General features: G+C 41.2%; 1 long non-coding RNA gene across 1 annotated transcript in view; it reads right to left on the minus strand.

The window, feature by feature from the left end:
- The window catches only part of LOC105354858 (uncharacterized), a 118341-nt gene that overhangs the window by 17345 nt on the left and 86380 nt on the right, over positions 1-14616 (minus strand). The window contains exon 4 of the long non-coding RNA XR_013658524.1: positions 1-14553. This exon is cut by the window's left edge and continues 14794 nt beyond it. This is a non-coding gene — a long non-coding RNA (uncharacterized LOC105354858). The remainder of the gene's footprint in view (positions 14554-14616) is intronic.

Below are 14616 nucleotides of genomic sequence, written 5' to 3' on the forward strand. Positions count from 1 at the left end.
GTGGGCATCTGGTTCTACCTCTGTCGAGCCATATGCGATTTTCTGATCGCATTTGGCCAACGTGTCCCGTGTGTGTTTTCCCTAAGCTGTCTCCCTCCTCCTGACCTCTCACCCGCTCTCCCTCTTTTGTCTCTGTTGTTCAGGTCAGAGTCCATGCACTCCTGTCTCACAGCCACATGGCCGCGTTTTGGTATGCAGATACACAGACGCAGGTAAGTCTGGTTCAGGTGCACCCCACAGTGTTCCTGACCCACTCTAGATCACCCCGCAACTCTCGGGGCCCAGCAGGCTCCCAGTACAGGTCACAAGAGGCCTCAACATCCCAGGGATGAGACTCCAGACTGGCATGAAGAGGAGCTTTTGATGTAGCCCTGCACTGGGCTATGTTACCATGTTACTGGCTTTTAATTAGCTCCAGCAGCTGCTGCTTCCTGGTTGACAGACCACGGTTACCTCCTCTGACTTTGTTTTTCTTACAGCTTATTGTCAGCTGGATATTAACTTTTTCTGTGGCGACATTATGGCTATTCTCCATAGAGTTAGGTGTTACAACTTTAGAGCGGCATCTGTTTTTAGCAAGCCGTAATTAAAGTAGCTGAAAGAGGAATTTAAAAATAAACTCCCAAAGCCATAAAATCTTTCGCGTTTCCACATTCGGTGTATTAGATCCTTTATTATCATCTGCGGTTGCCAACCTGATATTGTTTTTTTTTTCCTTTGCGAGTGTGCCTGTGTGGTTCATCAAGGCATAATGCATCCTATGAGAAATGCTCTGCGCAGGAAAACTGCCACCATAGCAGTTTGAGGATGTTGACATGTTTTTATGTGTCTTTCTGCTGAGAGATTTGGTCAATTTAGCAACAGTGCAAAAATTCAGGCTGATATTACCTGATAGGCATGTAGCTGAGATCAAAAGTAATCTGCTAATGGCTCATTATGGTTCAGAATGTCAACAGTGCCTAGTGGCTTCTTTTTTTCTCAGTATTTGCTTTAGGTAGATGTAATCACAATAAAGAGACAGTAAAGTTCTCTGGGTGACCGTAAAAGTGCCACTCTTCATTGTCAATCTCGTTCTCCGGCTCACACAAAGACAAATTAAGCGCTGAAAATTGCCCTCTGAGGACAGACGGCGAGAAACTGATCTCAGATTCAATGAGCGCACCTTGCTCCCCACTCGCTTCTGTCACTCCCAAGTTGATGGACCTTTCCTTAAAACTCCACCAAAGATTAAAAAAGGGAGCCTTCACAGCTTGCCATGGCATACTAATAGCCTGGACTCATTAAATTAATGGGGGCCAGATTCCTCTTACAGAATGTGCACTGATGCCCTTTGAGTTTGCCGGTGCTAGAGGGTGTGCAGCACTTTGAAAGCCCTGACCGGCATATTGAACATGCTTTAATAGAACCCTTTTGAGACTCCTGGTAGGATGCTCAGGAACTCTTTGCCTTTAAGTTCCCGCACATCTCTGTGTGATCTCGTCAGATAGCCACTTTCTCCTCAGATTCAGGCCTGGAGAGGGGGAGGGGACCGTTTGCGTTAAATGAGGCCAGAGGTGTCCATATCTCAGTAGAGGCCATTCTTTCCCAAAGATGTGTATCTTTGAGACGCGGTGCTGAGCAAGCTTTGATGTAGAAAGGTGCTAAGTGTCAAAATCGGAGACAGGAGGCTCACAGGCTGGCACTGAGTGGGATTCCCTTCAGGAATGATAGCGTGGCCTCTCGTTGGACAGGCCATGTAGGGTTGATTTGATCATTTTAATCATCAAACTGCTCACAGGGATGAAGCAAATTCAGCCTCTCAAACGGTCATTATGAATGTCAATACCACACCAATGAAGGATTTCACCATAAAAGCAGGCAGAGGGATTTTGAAGAAACTTTTCATAGCCAAAGGTATAGGAAGAGCAGAATTCTAAGAAGCAAAGGGCAAAAGTAAAGGTATTGTTTTATCCACAATGCTTTATAATGGATATGATTTAGAATAATTGGGGAAAAAGAATATTAATATATGGTTTTTGCATATTTGCCCGACAGCAAAAAGATAACTTGATGGGAAAAAAAAGCCTGTGAACCCTCATTTGCATGACAAAAAAACTCCTTTTAAATCACTAAATACATCACCCTCATGGTTAGGATTATCAAACGTATCAGATATTATGATAACAGGAATTTATCTGCAATTAAAATTAAATTTAAAGATAAGGCTCACTCTAAGTTCAGTGATTTTTAGTAATAAGGTAACAATCGAAACCAAATGGCATTTTCCGTAGCTGAAAGGGCATTTGGATGGATGTAATCTTTATTTCTACTATCTCAACTTCAAGCTCTTGAACAAGTGGAAATAGAAAAAAAAAAAACATCTGTGACAGTAAGAGGAAGCAGGACTCATCCCAGCAGGCTAAAACAGCCTTTAAACACAGACAAGTGGCTGGCGTGTACAGTGGCATTCTGACAGGTAGAAGCAGAGACTGACTCAAACAGTGACGTTCTAGCTGTTGAAGATAAATAAAATAAAGTAAACAGGAATCCTGTCAAGCAAAAAACGGAAAAAATGGCTGACTCAGGTGCAGAGAAGGGCTAGCAACTCATCTCTGAATAAAAGACAGCCTTGTTCTCCTGTCCTCTTCAGAATTATTTTTTGCGTGTGATGAAAAAAAGCACAATATGGCTCTTTCAGAATATCATGTTGGGCAATAATTTGGTTTCCCAGCTAGTTTTGACAGTTATGATCTGATAAGGCCTTTGAGTTGAGCTCCATCACCATGGCTGCAATGCTGGATTTTGCTCCTCATTAGTGATTCCATAAGCAGAGAGTAAATGCACTGTTGTAGCTGCTGGTACTTGCATGCCTCCCACTCTAAAGCGCGGCAGTGATTTATTCTCTCCTCAGTGCTCATCATCCTGATGCAACTCACACAGTGCCAAGAATCCTTCTCTGTGGTACCTGGCAACAAAGAGGGAGGATAGCATGTTTTGGGATCACAATCAGAATCAAAGGGTTGTTACTAAGCAGGTGTAGTGCCATTTTACTCCAACTAGAGCATCTTATGAGAAATAAAAACAGGCCAGATGGGTGCATGTAATGCTCAAATTCCAAGCATTCAACAAGTTTTGATTAAAAAAAATTCCAAAAGAAATTGAACACAACTGCCTGACTTGATCCTAATATAATTATTTTTTTCCTGCCCATTTCTTTCTGCCCCTGCATATGGCTTAAGCCCTTCAAAGTTAGGTACTATGTAAAGACTATGATTGCTTTGGCAGCTTGTATTGTCCAGTCTCAAAAACCTAAAGCTAGCCAGGGACTCACTTTGGAGAAGAGAAAGAATTTGTCTTGAGCTTAGGCCGCCCATCCCCATCCAGAGATGGGCTCCTCTTTAAGGTCTTATCACAGCCTCAGTGCACTGGTGTGGCGACTATGTGCTTCACAGGTGGGAGCCCGCCTCTGTCAAATAAGAGAGTTACTAAGGATGGGATTTGCTGCTGTTATTTTTCTATTAGAGGAGAATTATGCTAAGCCTTCAGGGGCCATCTTTGCGTTTCCATGGCAGCCCATATTTCCTACCGGGTTGTGACCTTGAATGACTACAGTGCAAAGGCAAGAAGGCCAAAAACCCCTTTGAGGATTAAAAACCAGTGTCTCATAGTTATGCAAAACACCTCTGATATGACTGAACTTTGAATGGATGAATGGCAAAGTTTATTGAGATTGGGCTTCTTTTCTTCCAATCATTGTCGCTTGATCATTCCCGATCACTTGGTCTCAAATGCAGCCTTTCAGATGATTGTTGTTTCAGACTTTTTTCTAGATCTATTTGTCTAGGAAATTCACAAATCACCACCAACAGTAATGTGTGCTCCATATTCAAACTTGCTCAAACGTGACAAGAGATTTTCAGAATGGCTCCTTCATCATTACAATTGAAAATAGTCTGCTTATTTTAATTCCCTGGTTTGTATAAATGCTAATAAATGTCATCCTGTTTTGTTTACAACCTTGATTTGTGTTTTGAAAGTTATAAGAGTTGCTGTCCAGGTTTTTCTGTACTTTTTCTTTTACATTTAGACAGTTTCGATTTTGTAGATTATCCCTGCATACAGCACTTCCAAAAGCTAAAATTATGGATCTTTGACAGACTTGGGTGTTTTCATTTCACAGCTGGCGAAATCCTTGGAAACCATTTTCAGCTCTATAACCCAAAGTTTTTTGAGCACTCAAAAGCAATCTCACAGAATCACAAGCAACCCAATCAATTGGCAATTTTTATTTTTTTAAATACTTTTTCATAATTCTTCTATTATTTTTTATTCTGATTTTTGTCAGAACGTCCCCAAACTGTTTTCAGGCCTGACATCAAAGCCTCAACTCCATTCAGAGGCACATATTGACGGCTGCTCAAAGCTGACACGGAGATGAGCCTTTGAAAGTATGAGACTGACACTGTTGTGGCCACAGAGCACAACAGGAGACTACTTTGAAGAGAAAAATGCTTTGAGTATTGGATTTCACTTCAGAAATAGTGGCCGAAGAAGAGCTCTGCTACTAGAGATGGTGAATGGGTGTACATTAAACAACAAAACCACATGCTCAACACACCACTTCCGCTTCCAAATACAGAGGCAGAAAGGTCAAAACTTTTTTGTTAAAGTTTTAAAACCCTTGTTTAATATGACACTCTTTTTTTTTTTTTTTTTTTTTTTTTGTGCTCTGGCATCTTGGGACGATCCAGGCTTTGTGATGCAAACAAAAGCTTGACAATACATCAGAAGAGAGAGTACTTTTTCTACTCAAAATAAAGTGCTGTTATTTCTTGCTGGCATTTGGGGAATTGATCAGTCTCAGTCCCATGCTGCATCTCTGTCGTGTGGCAGGTCTGCTAAAGCTGACACATTTCTGACGGTGTCTTGTCAATGACTCCGCTTGAGTGAAATCCCCAGCCATGTTTGCTCACTGCCAAAGTGATGTCTGTCAGTTCATTTTTGACAAATTCGTCACCGCCACCTCTCAATCTAATTGGTCTTTGAGGTTCCCGTAAGACAAAAGCTGCTAATCTTGGTGTTTTTTTGAACAATCCTTGCCACTGAATACTTCTAAAATCTTTGAGCTGGTGTTCAGCAAAGTTTGGAATACATGACAGTCACATTTTAGGTGCTCTGATGTCACAAAGCCTCTCTGCTTAAAAGTTTGCACAATATGAAGTTTGGTCTGCTTTGATGTGAGGTCTCTAGTGATGTGATTTTAGCATGCTATCTGCCTGCTGTTCTCTGTCACCCACTCCTGCAAAGACTGACATGGGAGCTGCCAGAGCTGAGATTGAGCCTTTTATTCCCGGTGACTACAAATTAAAGATGGGGAGAAGTAAGTTCAGACGGCTCCATGACAAGTAGAACATGCCGTTTCCTACAAGTGTTTACCCCTGTAAGTTGGAGTACACTCAAAAACCTTAAACCCATACTCGTGTTGTGATCCATCGTAGTTTTTTTTTTTGTTTATAAGAAGTTAAACGTGTTATTTTCCATGTCTGGTGGGGAGCATCTTAAAAAAACAAAAAAAAACAACAACAACAAAAACATCCAAAATAAAGATGTGAAGCTTTTAGAAGCTCATCTCCAGATTCATTTACAGAAACAAGTTCCCACTCTCACCCTTTAGAAAAAAACAGAAAACAAAAGTTTATTTATGACTTGTTTAAGTTTAAAATACCCTCAAAACAACCATCCCTTCACTTTCTGCTCATTATGCAACATTCTCTGTCTAAACCAGGAGATTGTGAAGTTGCATTTGCAGTGAGGGGGGGTTGAAAAGCTCGGTGTTAAAGATCTACTAATCTTGTTTTATGCTTACCGTGGTTGAGAGGAGATCCTCCTCCCCCCTGAGAGGCGACTCTCACCTGCAGAAGAAACGGGAGCTCCCCGGGATGCCGCCGCTGCGCGCATCCCCGGGTCCTGGGAATTGGGTTTAGTGAGGATTAACACCAAATGTTTCAATTTAGCACCAGAATTTACCTGGCTGTGCCACAGTAATTACCTGGCCCGTCTGGGAGGGAAAAATGCAATTATGGAGACAATAAGAACACACATGCACACAAGATATGAATGACTGTAATTGAATAAAAGTAGATTTAATAGATTATAAAACAAAAGGTGTGGCTCTTCATTTCCAAAAACAAACACTAAGTGAACAAAAATAAATAAATGAAGACATTACAGGACTTTATTGATGTTTGTCCAAAAATAATATTTTAACCTCTTCATGGAAGAAGTCACTTGTTCTATAACGAGCAAAATAAACATTTGAAAGCTCCTCAAATGAGAGAAACAAAGTTGTCCCACTCTTTATTTTTTTACTTGCATTTACAGAACAAACAAATAAATAAATGCTAATGCTGGTCAGGTCTAGTATAGTAAATCAGACATCTTCTCGTCTCTTCATCTTTTTTTTTTTTCCCGGGATCACAAAATGCATCTTTTTTCTTTTATTTTTTCTAAGCCTGACTGACAGACTCGTACCTTCTGCTCCTGGTTTCAATAATAAATTCCGGTCAGACCGTTTCTGAAGCTTTAAACCTTATGTTGCTCGTTCTGACTCATCAGCTTGATTCCTCTATCTGTCCTCCGGTGTGATTGGTGGTTTGACATGTTTGGGGGGGGGGGGGGGGTGCTGCTGTTAACAAACCAACAACAGCTTTTTGGTTTTTGTTTGATAACCTTGTTGATAAATGCATGGGCGTGCGTGGAGGCTGGTTTGACCCTTAACTAAAGAGTGATATTACGAAACGGTGGATTACTGGCTATTTTAATGCGTCAAAAACGACTTGCAGTTAAAATCCTGCTCATCCTCTTTTTATAGGATTGGGTTTGTCTCTATATTCAACTTGTGCAGATGGTCATCATTTTAGTAAGCGTGATCAAAGGAAGATAAGAGTGCTTCAGTCCTAGCTGTATGCAGCAGGGACATCGAAGCAGAGGCCCTCTGTCTCAGTCCAGCCCGTGCAAGCAGGGCCTTGCGCCTTGTGTAATTAAGGTGGATTAGCCTTTGCTTTTGTTGGGCAGGTTGTGTACACACAGACGCTGATTCAGCACCACTAAAGCCGTTTTGGGCCTCTCGATATTAAGGAAGTCTTACCTTCTGAAGGTACAGAGGTGATCTGAAACGAGGAGTTCTTCCAAGGCTGCGCCGTTTTCACGCGCTATACTTTCGCAGATTTAAAATAGTTTGTTCGCATTTTGTTTGAGAATCCGACATTTATCAAGAAAGTTTTTTTTTATCTTTTAACTAATGTATTTTTAACTTAAATGTACCTTTATTGACTTTATTGATCTTTTTGTCGGTCGATAAAAATGGTAATAACTTTGGAAACCTTACCCCCCCGCCCACCCGCTGCGCGTTCATTGCGCGCGTGCTGTATATGAGCTGTAAATAAAATCATTTGCGCCTAATTTCTCATATATATATTACAATATTTAGGTAAATTATATCTGATTTATTAACACGGAATAAAATATTTGTGGTAATAAATACGTTTTTTTTAAATGAAGCATTGTTGTGCGATATCTTTTCAAGTACAACACGCGCTCTCTCTTTCTTTTTCGTGTCCTTTTGTTTCTATGAGGTCAAACATTAGAACTCAAAAGACTTTTAAAAAGGACAAAAACCAAGGGAAAATATGTTGTTAGGTCTTGTGTTTCTTCTCCTCATTATCTTTGTCATTAAAGCAAAGGCAACAGATGTCGGAAAAACCTAACAGGAGGTCTCAACTTTTTTTTTTATTTAAAAGTATGTATTTATGTTCTTTTTGACTAAAATAAAAAAACGAACGAATTAAAACTGTTCTTTAAAAATAAAAAAATTAAAAAAAAATGAGTAATGAAAGGTTTTGCCTCTTTTGCGCGTCTGTGGGAAACTTCCAGACGCACACACTGAAGTTTAATCTTCACCTGTGGCATCAAGGCGGAAAAGAATCTATATCTACTTCTTTTCTAGCCTCTTTGACTTTAGGTTTTCTACAGATCTAATATTAACAGTGAAGCGATGTGCACGAGCATCCATCCAGATTCCCCTTTTATTCCATTGTCCCACAATTAATGAGAATATTTTTTACATTAAAACCAGTAAATAAATTTATAATAAAGTAATAGTTGCGAACGAAAAATGCTTTTTGGAGGTACATGATAAATACACATTGATTCTGTGATTGTGGGGATAGATAAAAAAAAACACGTTTTTTTTTTGTTTCATTTATTTCTTTATTTCTTTATTGAAACTTTGTGTTTGAAGTTGGGCACTCAGTGAGATATATTCTGCATGAATAAAAATTCCTTTGCGTTTCCCTATCAGTGTCCTGAGCGCGCAGAATCAGAGAGATTGCTGTCATCAAATCAGTTGTGAGAAGTGTTTTCTTTTTTCTGAAAAGGGGGCACTTTTTTTTAAGAAAAGTTTGGCAGTCAAAGTATAATACATGGACTGACTTGACTGGAAAAAAACATCTGTATACATTAGTATTTATCTTTTAGTAAAAATGTAGTAGCTTTCTCTCAGATCTGACACAGACTTTATAGGAGCAGGGACAGGAAACCAAAAATAAATCTTCTAATTTTGGATGTGACTGAGAATTTGTGTTAAAATTTCCTCTGTGTTTTGGGAAACGGAGGTCTCCAAGCAATCCTCCTGCTCAGCAATCAGAGAATTCAAACACTATTTTAGTCATTTGATATAGATAGATGACTTTTGGGTTAGTGGTGCAGAAAGTCAGAACAACATGGAAGAACAAATATAATGTGAGAAATATGGTAGGAGATGTGTAGGCGTTGAGTAGGATGGCAGAGTTTAATATAAAATATGGATGCATTAATATCAAGTTTTATGTGACCAAATTGAAATGTTTTAATCTCTTGAATGTATAAAAGCCTTCAAAGTAAATTAATAAAATAATGAAAGAATGTTTCCTTTGTTGATTTTTTTTCCAGTCAAGAACAGCATCATTTAATCAATTAACAGTTAATATTCCCATTTGCATTACCAAATTCACACCAGGCGCTGCTGGGGAGTTAATGGTGGAGGACTCTGCTGTCCTGGAATCTGTGGGCTAAGCATAGTTGTGTTGGTTTTTTGTCCTTATGCATGTTCCAATAGAAGTGTGTGTCCATAAGAGTGTCTCATAGCTTTACAGTTGGACTGTCTGCTTCTGTGTGCATGTGTGTGTGTATGTGTGTGCCTGTACATGCTCTGCTCTGTCTGTAAGTGGAGTTTAACCCCTCTGTTCAGGGAGTCACGTCCCCTCAACACACCAGGCTCTATTCTTTCTGCAGCACGTTAACATTTTACTCTCTTCCCTCCCCACCCACACTGTTCACTTTTGTCCTAAGAGGGCAATTAAGGAAACAAACGTTTTCCCCAAGATAAGCTGGCTGCAAGCTTTGCATACTAATGCATTGCCAAGTGGTTACAAATAGTGAGTGCTCTAATTACAAGCACTATTTTCAATCAGAAATTGCTCAATTTCCCAGGATGAGGTCTCTATGACTGGAAAAAAAACATGACAGAAGCGGGAGACAATCATCCCTGTGTAAAGTGTGTCTCTTTCCCCCTGTCAGAGTGTGTGTTAATTCGGTCACACGTGTGCATGAATGTAAGCAAATTCATCTGCCTCTGTTTGCACATGCAGGCCGCCTGGCTTCAGTGGCCCACTCAATGGCTGATGCCCTTGACAAGTCAAGAAATGGATCCTGTCAGCCTCCACAGCATTTAGCACCACAATTATCCCCTTCCACAGCCTGCTGTAAACCACACCAGGCGGCAGTTGCCACTCAGTGATGAGCATGATGTGGCGCACCATCTCTGGGTGAGCAATTTGAAGCAATTGTGTTGCTGTGTGTGATCATCAGTGCAAATCAGGGCCTGCTCATTTATTAAGCAATTTCTGTTTGAGAAAATTAGAGGGAAAGCTCTTTTAATTTGGCAGAGATAGATAGCAATATCGCTAAAAGCAACAATAATGCAAAATGTAGGTGACATCAAACCATAAAGGGAGGAGTGAATAAATAGACTGCATTACCTCATCAGGGATGGGTCATCTAATCTGGGAGAAGTGGCCATTCTCAAGCGATCACAACTCGGACCAAAGTGGCCAAGATTTGCTCCCTGGATGGGAAAAATGAGTCACTGCATAGGTTGTGCGTGCAGGACCCATCCTCTGGCCTTCACTGACCTTTGGCTCTGACAGTGGCTAATGGAGGGTTGGCCCGCGATCAATGCACTGCGAGACTGGGCTCCCGAATGTTGCTCTTTCACCGGGCCAGGATGGGAGCGATGCTGCCAGAAGCCACGCTGTGGACCCATCGACCCTGCCACTTTCCCATCCGTGGGTGACAGCTGCAGCGCCAAGGAGCTTAGGGACGCCACGCTGCCCTGCCACGTACGAAGGACAGCCAGCAATTCTGTCTCTGTGGCAGCGGGAGGGAAAGTCACAAATGATCACTTCTGAATGTCACATCTATGTAAACATCCTCTGCATGTGACAGCAGTCAAACCTGTACTAAAGACAAAGCGGGAACTTCCATTCGTGTTTTTGTCTGAAAACTTTTCTTTGAAGCCACTTATTTTTCTGAAGTTGCACTCTGTTGCATGAAACTGAACTACAGTCAAAGTGACAACTGCATACGACATTGTGTTAAGCACTTGGACCAGAAGTTTAGAGCCTTTTGTATGTTAAAAGCATATGAACAGAATCTTACAACTATCTTTTTTTTATTCAAATGTAAAAAGTTGTGTTTATAGTTGAAGTGTTTATTTTTTTATTTATTAGGAGGGGAGGAGGGCTTCTATTTGGCATTCGATGTGCACTTAAAATGTTACCGTAGGGAATATATCTTCATTTTTGCACCATGTTGCTAGGATGCCTGATGTTGTGCATCATGTATTTTGTCACCCAGATGGTGCACTGCTGTATACCTTTTATCTGAGAGCTCTTTGTTTTTTTTTGCTTTTTTTATCAACACACAATGCTTGCATGAAAATAAAGACATTTTATGTGCATTTTAATTGCATGGGCTTTCAATTGCAACAGCTATTAAAACAAAAGCAGATAAAACAATCAATCCATATGGAGACAAAAAGGAAAACATCCAAGAGGTTTAGTCCAGATTGTTCTTTTTATTATCATTAACAGTAATGTGCTTCCGAAGCCCTCTGTGACCCCCGCACAGCAGCACTTTATCTCAGAAGTCATTCAGTGGAACAAACAGGAGGCAGACGGAAAGGCAGCAAGAAAGAGACATGGGGAGAGAGCACAGAGTACAATAAATTAGACTGTTGTTCTAAGATGAACCGCTCAGAGATGGCACAAGAAAGGAATTTGGAAATTTCAAGGAAAAAGCAAGCAGCACAGTGTCTGGAGATGAAGTTGTCAAGTGGAGTCTGTGATCAAGTTGTGGGTTTTCTGGTATGATTTGTGTAATCATAGTCCCACTTAGAGTCCACTTTGGATTTAAAGACCCACAGGAAGCCCTGAATGTTGCAGCCTGTTTGGCCTGCATCAGCTTGCTGTCTTGAGCAGACAGCAGGCTGGTTAGACTAATCAAAAAAGCCTCTTATGCCTCCTCCTCTAATTCAACTGGATTGTTCGTTCCTCTCTCTGGCGATTTGGCCTAGTGTTTACAAAATAAGATTTGTGCACTGGAATGAAAGTAAAAGGCCATCTCTCCCTCAATTATGGCCCCACAGGTTCCTTTTACTGTAAAAGCAGTCAGTCGGCATTTAAGAGCAGTCATCTTTTCTAGCAAAGGTCATAGCAATTCAGATCCCCACGCGTCCACACATCAGTATATACATTTATGAGGGTAAAGCGGTAAAATGCAATGCAGAGTGGTGGTCAGGGATTCAGACGCTGGTGGGAAGGGAGAAGGGGGGTATTGGTTGGTAGGGGGGTGTGGGGGGGGGGTATCCTTGGAGTGGTGTGACAGACTCCCCAGCCTCCTGGTAGGATTTGTTGGAATGTGAGAGAGGAGGATTTTAGCACCAAGCGAGCCACGCCAGAGTGCCGCAGACTTCATGCCATCTGTCTCAGCCTTCATCCTCTCTTTGCCAAACTCATCAGACCTTTATTTCCTCTCCCTCGTTCTCCTTCTCATCCCTGTTCACAAGAGTAGCGGACATACTGAGATCTGCTAATGTATTGGAGGGAAAAAAATGGCTAGGCTTAATAAACAGTTTAAAAAAAAATCCTCGATTGATTAATATGTATTCTTGGAGCATAACTGTACGACAGGCCTGCTGGAGATAAAATGTGTGTCCAATAGCCCTGCCATTTGTTCCAGGACCAACACAGACAGAGAGACTTATTCATACCATAGCAGATCTGTTGATCGGTTAATAATGAAACATGTTCCAAGTGAGAGCCAAGAAGTGCACTTCATTCTTTGCTCCATAATAAACATGCCATTACCTTTTCTTAACCTGATTTGTGAAAATGGGGCAAGTATCTACATATGCTTTGTCAGAATCAGATTCAAGTGAGAGCAGCAAATACATTTGGGTATTGATGTGATTATTTTGTCATTGATGGATGGGAACATGTTATGGAAGCACTTAAGGAACAGAAAATCTACATGAGATGTTTCTGTTAATTCGACACCTGCCGACACACCGAAATGAAAAGGAACCACTGGCCAAAAAAAAAAGAAAGCATGAAAAAAAAGGCTAAATCTCTTCATTGAAGGGGAGATTTGTATTCCTGGGCTATAATTAAATCAAAAGCAGATTTTCACATCAAATGCTGGTGTGATTGTGTTGTGTTTGTGTGGGACTGATCTCTCACCCTCTCTCTGCATGTGGGCAGCCAGGGAGGAGGCAGCAGGGGATCACAGGGAGGAGCTTTACCGGCTCCATGTCCTTAACCTGTTCGTAAAGGGGGAACGGAGGGTGGAGGGAATGGAGGGAAAATGTACCATTCGTCCGATATGGAACACCAGGTGGCAGGAAGTGGGCAGTAGGCCTTTGAAGCTGAACTCTGCTCTTTGCACTGCGATGGCCCCTGCGATCGATTTAGCCTGAGATGGTAGGGAGGGGAGCCAGGTGCCCCTAGAGGCCTTTCAGATCACTCAGATCTGTTATGGGTGAGGAGGAGGGAGAATCAGCTCAAGCTCATCTACACCGCTCCCAGACATGACGGCAAAACTCAACTTGTTGTATCCTAACAACAACAATAAATGGCAAAGGGCAAACCAAACTCCACAAGCAGGGAACTCCTGTTTGTTTTTGTTTATTTGTTGTTATTGTTTTAGAACAGCTTCATCCAAAATTTTCTGTCAAATCTGGACGCTCTAGGAGCAAAAAATGTTGGAGAAATATAATAACTTTGATTAAATTTATCGTTATCAATCTCTGTCGTGATGTAAAAGAATGGTCTAAAGGCAAAAAAAAAATCCGGCAGAAAAATATTAAACAGATCAGGAAAATTGAAATGTAAAAACATATAATCAGTGGGGGGTTTTGGGAAAAGCATGAAGCTAAATGTGCAGTAATATCAGTAATATATCCACCCATGATGTTAATGACCAAAAAACAAACAAAAAGGTAATAAAAACTACAAATATATAAAACACATAAAGCTATTTTGAAGTTTTGGTTTGCAACATTAGCATAACGTGGGCAAAGCTGCGAGGAATCGGGAGATCAAGAGACCGAGCTTTTGATTCATAGAAATGAGTCTCAAACATGAATCAGCCTTCTCATTCATTCTTCCAGGACAATAGCAGAAATGGGCTGGCTGCTTTGTGTTTGGTCAGATTCGGAGGAGGTGAGTGCTATCAGTGTCTGTGTGTATGTCCATGTTTACTGCACACACACACTGCCCACAAACACACACATTTAAAGTCACAAACAGAAACTCAAGCCCTGACTCTTCCCTCCCCGGGCGAGGAAATGAAAGGTCGGCACTCTGGGAAGGATGGCTGTGAGAAATGAAGATGTGTTTGATTTCCTCGGCAGCCAATAGAGTCACGGCGCTCCGTACACTCTGGCCTCTGATAGGTCTTTGTGGATTCTTTTTTCATCTCAAGCTCCATGTCATTCCCTCTAATCCCCCTCCTAAATGCAAACAGGCCAATCCAGAGACAAGGCTCAGGGGCTGTGAAGGATGAGGCAGCTGAGGCACCGAAAGAGTGAGCGACGCAGAGAGAAGGAAGCACTAAAAACGGGTGCTGATGCGAGGAGCCAATGTGTTATTATTAATAAAGCATTAAGAACGTGAGCACATCAAAGCATACAGGGCCCATGCTATCATACATGAAAGTAAGGCACTATGACTTAATGTTTCCTTAGGCATGTTATGGTGATGCTACTTTGATTTGAAATGCATTGTGTGGAAAATGGATTCACAGGAATGGGGAGAGAAAGCCTGTGTTCAGACCATAATTTAAAACCTGACCTCATAGGCGCTTCAAAGTCTCGGTGAGCGGGATATTTAAAGCTTCCTTACAGTAGGTGTCACACACGTCTACCACGGCCGAACACACAACAAATAAACACATCCGTGGGAGGGATGAGGAAATCACCTGTAAAATCAGAGAAATATCACAATAACATGATATCAGCAACATTAAAGTTGATTCAAAGTA

This window comes from Oryzias latipes, chromosome 10 (assembly GCF_053564925.1).
Source record: "Oryzias latipes strain Hd-rR chromosome 10, Olatipes_Hd-rR_3.1".
Classification (NCBI taxonomy): domain Eukaryota; kingdom Metazoa; phylum Chordata; class Actinopteri; order Beloniformes; family Adrianichthyidae; genus Oryzias; species Oryzias latipes.